The sequence below is a fragment of the Palaemon carinicauda genome, chromosome 4 (genome assembly GCF_036898095.1).
Source record: "Palaemon carinicauda isolate YSFRI2023 chromosome 4, ASM3689809v2, whole genome shotgun sequence".
Classification (NCBI taxonomy): Eukaryota; Metazoa; Arthropoda; class Malacostraca; order Decapoda; family Palaemonidae; genus Palaemon; species Palaemon carinicauda.
In genome coordinates, this window is record NC_090728.1 from 154244404 (window position 1) to 154254403 (window position 10000).

Here is a 10000-nt window from a genome sequence, read left to right on the forward strand (position 1 = left end):
AATTGAATATTTTTTTTCGCACCTCATTAATTGAATATTATCGCATAAGCTGATTTCTTTCGTAACTGATTTTGCAAGAGTAGTACGAGGTAATGGATTCAGTCTAATAGCAAATACCTTGACTCAGGAAAATAGCGGAAATATATTATTTTTCATTCTAGAAGTAGATTTGATGAATTACAGAGCAAACTGATATACTATCAAGTTCATGCCTACCAAGAAAGTGGTGTTAGAAATATGGATTTGTGTAAAGGCGGGATTCCACTCAGGCAATACAGGCAACATGTAGCAAGCCACTTGGCTGAATTTCAACAATTTTGGTGAATGAGACAGGTTGCCTTCGATAAGGCAACACTATCTTGCGCTAAATCCATCCATGTATCCAGTTCAATTCCCTCCCTTTTGAGATCGTCCTTGAGGTATCTATTCCATCTATTCTAATTCTTTATAGGTCTTGCCAAAGGTCTTCATCCCATCAATATATATATATATATATATATATATATATATATATATATATATATAATATATATATATATATATATATATATATATATATATGTATGTATAAAAGTAAATAGATAGTTTATATATATATATATATATATATATATATATATATATATATATATATATATATATATATATATATATATATATAGATGGATAGGAGGAACCACAATTAACTCATTGCTTATTGAAGTAGGTGAAATATTGGTATATATATATATATATATATATATATATATATATATATATATATATATATATATATATATATTAATCTATTTATCTATCTATTGCCATGTCACCATTAAATTTCGCGGCTAAACTTGTAGTCACAGTGTATCTACTTTAACATGGCTATTCTTGTATTCTGTCAAACGTATTTTCCATAAAGCAGCCAGTTTCCTGTATTCTCATTTAAGTGAAGGGTTTTTTCTCGAGACACATATTTATCTTGCTTTCAAATTCAGATACTTCCCGCGACTGATGGGAAGGCGTTCAACATTCGGTAACATGCTTTGCGTAATACAGGCAATATGGTGCTACTTGCACTATACCACACAGTTGCCGTTTGTTGATTGGGTTGAAACCCATTTGGCCTATTATTATTATTATTATTATTATTATTATTATTATTATTATTATTATTATTAGTTGCTAAGCTACAACCCTAGTTGGGAAAGCAGAATGCTGTAAGCCCACGGGATCCAACTTGGGGAATGCTCATAGTCAAAATCTTTTATTGCATCCGAACTCTTAAAAGTAAAGTCCACAAAAATTGAAGCTTCTTAATATGTTATATTGGTTTATTACGGATTATTTGTAAGTAATTTTATTAGAAGTTATCAATCAACAGTCTTTTTAACTCATCATATGTGTGATTATAATGTACAAATAAAATAAGATTTTTATTTAATCATATTTTTAGTTAGAAATATATTTTGAATTTATTCATGTTAATCATATGACTCTTTTGTTTTCCATTAAAATCAAACATTTTGTTTAGGTGTTATAATATATTGAAGCCATATGATAAATGCTTTAATGGCATGTTAGGCACTACAGTGAAGGTAGTTTATAAGGTGGTTAGAATTTGCTCTTAATTGTATAATTAGGTCGGAGATTTATTAGTTGAAGCTAAGAAGAGTTTCAGTATCCTAATGGGATAAATTGTCACCTCGAAGGCATATCAATAGATAAACTTTAGTGACATCAATAAAAGGTGGGATAAGTTTTTGTATTTTCAAATTGTTAGAGAAAGTGGATAATTGGAGTTCATACAATACATGACGTTTAATAATCTGCAAATTCAAATAAAAAAGTTCTATTTTGTATATTTGAGACAAAATATCTGTCCATGTCTATTTATTGCTATTGAATAAAGCGTTCAATATGTATATATTGAAGAATTTTAAGAAATGTATGCAATTATTATTTTACTTCCGGGAGTTCACTATAAAGAGAATAAGAAAGACCAATAACATAATCTTTAAGTAACTTGAACTGACTATAAAGAGAAAGTACAATCACTGAATTTTATAAGATCGGAAATATCTTTAGTTTATTTTATACAAATATGTTCACTTTAAACTTCATTTAAAATATTCTGGGTAAAATAAGAAAAAAAATGGTTCTAAAAGGCATTTTGTTCGTCATATACAGCTCAACGTGTATACAATACACAATTAGGAAGGACAGCTTTTTTAATGGATAATTTCTGGTACATATCTTCTCAAGAGGTTTTGCAGGTAAATCAGTCTCAAGGTAAAATTTATACATGGTTGATAAGTATTTTTTCAGTAGGCATCCTAATGAGAAAGAAATATAGAAAAAAAATTTCTAAGAACCAGATTAAGTTATATTGATTATTTTTTTTATTTATTTTTTTTATTAAAGAAATATAATGATTGAAAGATTCCAGCTGGGTTATCTCCATTATGCACAGCTAAACATTGGAGTGATGTTAGATAATGAATGTATTTGTACACTGCATATTTGCCTTTCAGTCTTTTTTCCAGTTTTTAGTTGATGACGTAACCCAGCATACATGTGTGATTATCATCTGGAAAAAATATGTGTTCATTCCTGATGAAGAGTGTTAGATTTTTTCTATTACCTTTTAACAACAGCAAAGGTTTCTGGAAATTGTTTTACGAAATGAGCAAAATAGTGATAATTATACGGACGTTGCAAAGGAAAACGTTTCGGTAAAAGGGTAATTTTTTCTTCACTCGAATTTTTCAGTGGCATTAAGCAATACGTTATAGCTTGATGAAAACTGAATTTCCAGATTTAAAATTATTATGCAAAGTATATATAACATTTATTTAACCATCCTATTACAAATTGAAATAGGATACATAGATAAACTAGTTAGCTATAGATAGTTCAAATCTGATAATTATGCTTACTAATGTGATTTTGTAAGCAGTTTTTTAACATAAGTTTTCATTATTTTTCAAGATCTTTTGATAATTTTCTTTAAAAACATATCAAGAAAAATCAAATTGAATTGCATTCCTACATACTCTCATAAGAAAAGGAATATGCTAAAATTTTCTACGCGGTGGCAGTAAATGAAAAAGAAAAAAAAAATGTTACAAACTAAAAATACAAATGCTTTAAAAAGTATCGGAATCAATTTTAGGTTTTATGGACAGTATTATTTCATAAGATTATTCTGACCTATTGGTAATGTCTCTACCTGGCATTCACCAGACTGGGGTTCGAGTCCCACTCAAGCTCGTTAGTTCCCTTGCTGTCTGCAACCTCACCATTCTTGTGAGCTAAGACAGAGAGATTTGGAGAATCCTTTATGTCTACATGCTGAGTCATCAGTAGCCATTGCCTGGCCCTCCTGGATCATAGCTTTGGTGGAGAGGGAACTTAGACGCTGATTTTATGAATATATGGTCAGTGTCTAGGAGTTATGGGTGTTGTCCTGTTTGCTAGGGTAATTTGACTGTCCCTTGACTTTGTCATTTTTGGGCGGCGTTTGAATGCTCTTGAACTAGGAGACTAATTGCTTGAAATAGTAACTAAAATCAAATATATTCAATCCTGACAAAAAAGAAAAAAAATGGATTATTTATAGCTTCTACACGCACTTCTCCCAACTCATTATTATAAGTAATTACAGAAGCTTAATTCTTTTAGTAATTAAAACCCTTTAAAAGAAATCGAGAGCACTTTCTGACCTCTGAATCAATTTTACTGGCGTTCTTCATGGTTGGCCCTTGCTTGAAGAAAAAGAGGGGTTAGAAAAACATAATGTAAATTTATAGTCTCATGTTTATTACTCTGAATGAAAGGAAACGTATTATTATTATTATTATTATTATTATTATTATTATTATTATTATTATTATTATTATTATTATTATTAAGAGCCTAGTTAGAAAAGCAGGATGCTATAATCTGAAAGCTCCATAGGGAAATTAGCCCAGTGAAGAAAGAAAATAAAGAAATAAATAGACTAGTGTGCATAAGTGTCCCCTCATGTAGTGCAAATGACACTTCACACATATACACTTAAATTTTGATTTTTCATATCATATATTGTAACTACGAGATATTTGTACATGATTCCCTTTTGGTTTTTGGTACAGATGATTTGACTCAACTGAATGATAAAAAGATCTTTCTGTTGCTTTAGGCATTCCTTTCGATGCTTATTTTCCACTATCATCGAACTTGAGGTTCTGAGGGAAATGGTGAATAATTAACGAAATTGTATAACGACCGTTTCCTAATTTTCATTCGTATTCATATACAGTATATCAAGTCTTAAACGAAAAGAATGTATTTTTAAAAAACTAACCTTCGTCAAGAATGCAAAACATATATTTTGTATTTATTTTCTTTTAATGAGAGGAAAGACTTTACTTCATAAAATGGTTGTGTATATACATACACATACAAACACACAAACACATCCACACACACACACACACACACACACACACACATATATATATATATATATATATATATATATATATATATATATATATATATATATGTGTGTGTGTGTGTGTGTGTGTGCGTGTGTACGTCCATATGTATATACGTATATACAGTGCATGCATAACTCTCCTCTCATTAAGCGTATGGCAATGAGTTTCCCTTAAATAGATTACAATAAAAAAATCTACTTCATCAATAATTCCACTCACGTAGGGTGTAGTAAAAATGTAGATTGTGTCTCGCTACTGTGCATTGTGGTAAGCCACCAGGTGGCCATGGGCATGGGGTTTGCAGCTCTACACTTGGTGCGCAGTGAAAAAAAAATGGAAGTACAGTGTATGCAGGAGTAGGAGGAATATCGAGTATTTTTTTAGTAACCAAAAGGTGGGGGATAAGGAACCAATAGCAATTATAACGTAAACGGCGTAAAGGGTAAAACCGTGTCAGTATAATGAATGTATAGGAAAGACTGTGTGGGGAAACAATCTGCCGGTAATTTGTGCTATTATTATTATTATTATTATTATTATTATTATTATTATTATTATTATTCAGAGAGTGAATGAAGGTTGCAAAGTGTTGGGGGCAGTTAAGGGAGTAGTAAAAAATAGAGGATTGGGCATGAATGTAAAGAGAGTTCTATATGAGAAAGTGATTGTACCAACTGTGATGTATGGATCGGAGTTGTGGGGAATGAAAGTGATGGAGAGACAGAAATTGAATGTGTTTGAGATGAAGTGTCTGAGGAGTATGGCTGGTGTATCTCGAGTAGATAGGGTTAGGAACGAAGTGGTGAGGGTGAGAACGGGTGTAAGAAATGAGTTAGCGGCTAGAGTGGATATGAATGTGTTGAGGTGGTTTGGCCATGTGGAGAGAATGGAAAATGGCTGTCTGCTAAAGAAGGTGATGAATGCAAGAGTTGATGGGAGAAGTACAAGAGGAAGGCCAAGGTTTGGGTGGATGGATGGTGTGAAGAAAGCTCTGGGTGATAGGAGGATAGATGTGAGAGAGGCAAGAGAGAGTGCTAGAAATAGGAATGAATGGCGAGCGATTGTGACGCAGTTCCGGTAGGCCCTGCTGCTTCCTCCGGTGCCTTAGATGACCGCGGAGGTAGCAGCAGTAGGGGACTCAGCAGTATGAAGCTTCATCTGTGGTGGAAATGTGGGAGGTTGGGCTGTGGCACCCTAGCAGTACCAGCTGAACTCGGCTGGGTCCCTGGTTAGGCTGGAGGAACGTAGAGAGTAGAGGTCCCCTTTTTGTTTTGTTTCTTGTTGTTGTTGGCTACCCCCCAAAATTGGGGGAAGTGTTTTTGGTATATGTGATGATGTATTATTATTCTTAATATTATTATTGTAATCCTGCTACTACTAATACTACTACTACTATTACTACTACTACTACTACTACTTGGAAATGCAGGAGGCTAATAGACCTAGGGCTCCCACAGGGGAAAAAACCCCTATGAGGAAAGGGAATAAAGAAAAAACCATATAAAATATAGATTATATGAGAAGTGATAGTAAAAAATATAAAATATCTTAAGATTAGTATCAACGTTAAAATATATCTGTTATATATAAACAATGAAGAAAGAATCATATCAACTTGTTCAATATCAAAACATTCACTGACAGTTAGAACTTTGGGAGTCCCACCGATTCAACTGCCAGATTAGGGAGATCATTTCGCAATCTGATGAAAGCTGAAAAAAAAAATATATATTTAGTTTATAGTGTTGAGTTATTATGATGGAGAAGGCAAGACTGCTAGAATTGATTGGATACCTACACTGTTAAAAATTTGCTTTAAATAAACGGTAAATGTGTAGCAACATTTATTCCAGGATTTTTACCGTTTGAAAAACGGATATGTTGTCTTAAAATAGTGATATTACAGCCACCAACCCATAAAAAATAATAGAAAGTAAGGTAAACTTTTGGACTTCTGTATTTTACTGAAATGCTGCTGAGAACAGTATATTTTTACGGAGAACTTTCGGTTAAAATTACTGTTTTTTTTTTTTTTTTTTTCAAATAGTGTAGTACTACGTACAATATGGTACAAGATGGGAAGATATAAATGTAAAAGATGATCAAAATTGTGAAAAAAAACTATGTAATATGCTTAAAAGACTAACTGAACACCGGTGCCACAGATTAATATCCAGATCACGAATAGGGAATCTAATAAAGTTTTTGTCCAAAAAATAGAAGATGAGAGTCAGCAGAACACCAGAGAGGAGAACAGTATTCGAAACAAGGTAGATGGAAAAAACTAAAACATTTCTTTTCTGTAAATATTGGTCCCTGAAAATATTGAAATACTTCCTAAATAGCCCGATTTTTCTTTGCAATTTTATAAGAAATAGACGGAATACGTTTCTCAAAAGTAAATCTGCAATCAAGAATCACAACTCAAGTTTTTAAGGAGTTATATATAAATAAAGAAACGTTATTAGGATTAAACCTCGTGCCACATAATTTGCACCATGCACTAATTTTAGCTAGATCTCTATTGAGCAACCTCACCCCTACATTCAGAAGATGGAATTGATGCAAAGAGAGTAGCCTTATCTACATTGCAACATACTTGTTTCTAAATCAAATCATTCTTGTTTCATAGTATGAAAAAGTAATGGGTCCTGAACATTACCCTGACTTAGTGTATATGGTTCATTAACAGAAATAAATGATATTGAAAGATAATTCATTTTGAAAAGTTTGAATCCCTTCCTGTCTTGGATGGAACTTAATTGGGTCGTTATGATTGGAAATCTGAATGGAAAAGTATATAACCGAGAAACAAATGGATTAGTTTTTCAATATGATACTTGTATTTCCACATAATATAAAAATGGATAAAACTTGCGAAAAAGATATTTATACAGTATATCTGTCATCTGGACCTAAATGAAATTAGAAAGTGATTTACCTAATGGAATCAGGAATGGAAAGGACTTACGACCTGATTGCAGCATAATTTCAAACTTTAGAAGCGTTTGAGAAGTTTTTAAGTTCAGAGCTATGCATAGATTTAAGCAATACATTCTGATTCCCACTCGCATTTCCGGAGACTTTGACAACTTCCTTTAAGAGGCTTACCAAGAAGAGACTTTGCTCATTTGAAGACCTCCTGAAAGTCTTACCAATCTCAAGGAAGAATGGATCAAGAGACATAACTCGACGTGAGATGAGAGACTTCCTCGAGATTATAAAGAGACGTCATTAATCTCTCGATGAATCTCTAAAATTCCAAATGATTTATTTCACCTTTCTATATTCTTTGCTTTTAAATTCTATGATAGGTGGAGGATTCCTGTAGATAGATAGATAAATAGGTAGAGTTATTCAGCACCTATGCATGGTTATACATAAAAACAGTAAGAGCGAAATACAGTAGTTATATGAAACATAGTTCAACCCAAGAACATAGAGCATACACCTTGACATACGCAATACTGCCAATGATAGTACAAGAAAGAGCCGTGGCTCTTATTTCCATTGTTATCCATATAACAAATATTGGTAGCATGACACAGAGGAGCCCCAATGATAATACATACACACGGAGATAGTAAATATGATATAAAACAAAATATCACCACAAAGTCATTGAGTAATATCTCAGAAATAGATCATTACAAATGTTCCCTGTGATCACAAAGGTCACAGTAATATCACAGAAACAGGTTATGTTAACACAAATTACACTTTCTAAAATCACAGTTGCTGAATCACACAGGCTATCACGTATCACAATGAATTCAATGTCGCTATTTCAGCAGGTCAAATATCATTACTGATAATCTATCCAAATTACAATACAGAATAAAATACAGACATTACGATAAAGCATCTAAAAATCTCAACGAGGAAATATAAGAGGAATTTCCGAATCTGTGGCACATGGCACGACGTTGGCACCTGGAAGGCTAATCATAGGTGATGGAAAATTGGGGAAAACCAAATGAACTCAGAAAAAACTCCCGCGACGCACTGCCAGCGATATCCCTTCACGGACTAAACCAAGGAAGATACCTGGCAGGAAGAATGTTAAGACGTATTATATAGGAGCTAGTTGTCCTAAATTTGTAGAATATGTTTCATTACTGAATACATTTGATAAGTTTCTAATACGTCAAGTAGAATAATACGATGAAATTCATGAATAGAAAGACAGCTATTGCATTGAAAGGAAACTTGATTAAATTAAAACTAGTTTCTTATCATCAAATGTTATATTTCAATAGGGTTCCTTATATGCAATTTATTAGAATATGGACGTTTCCAAACGTGAAGGATTATTCCATGTAAAGAAATCAATAACGATTTCTAGCATCTGCACAATAATTTTATCAGCATAACACTATTTTCTGGCAGGCCAAATTTAAGATGTTAATTCATCTGTCTCATAATACTTAAAATGAAAGTCAACGGTGTGAATATTTAGTCCAATTAATTTTCCCATGAAAGAAAATCTATTCAACCACAAACAGCTAAAGGCTGATTGATTTTATAATAGCATATAATGGTAATCAATTATTATAAAAGGTGCTTTGGTCGGCTAACCAACATAAATAATTATAATAATAATAATAATAATAATAATAATAATAATAATAATAATAATAATATTATTATTATTATTATTATTATTATTATTATTATTATTATTATTATTAGCCAAGCTACACCCCTAGTTGGAAAAGCAAGATGCTATAAGCCCAAGGGCTCCAATAAGGAAAAATAGCCAAGTGAGAAAAGGAAATAAGGAAATAAATAAATGATGAGAACAAATTAACCATAAATCATTCTAAAAACAGTAACAACGTCAAAACAAATATGTCATATATAAACTGTTAACAACGTCAAAACAGATATGTCATATATAAACTATAAAAAGACTTATGTCAGCCTAGTCAAAATAAACACATTTGCTGCAACTTTAAACTTTTGAAGTTCTACTGATTCAAGTACCCTCTTAGGAACCATTGCACAACTTGGTCACAACTGGAATAAACTTTTAGAAGACTGTGTAATATTGAGCCTCATGATGAAGAAGCCCTGGCTATTAGAATTTACGGCCTGCCTAGTATTATGAACAGGATACAATTGTCCAGGGAGATCTGGATGTAAAGGATGGTCAGAGTTATGAAAAATCTTATGCAGCATGCATAATGAACTAATTGAACGATGGTGCCAAAGTTTAATATCTAGATCAGGAATAAGAAATTTAATAGACCGTAAGTTTCTGTTCAACAAATTAAGATGAGAATCAGCAGCTGAACACCAGACAGGAGAACAACACTCAAAACAAGGTAGAATGAAAGAATTAAAACACTTCTTCAGAATCGATTGATCACCGAAAATCTTGTAACCCTTTCTCAATAAACCAATTTTTTGTGCAATTGAAGAAGACACAGACCTAATGTGTTTCTCAAAAGTAAATTTGCTGTCGAGAACCACACCTAAAATTTTAAAAGAGTCATACAAATTTAAGGAAACATTATCAATACTGAGATCTGGAT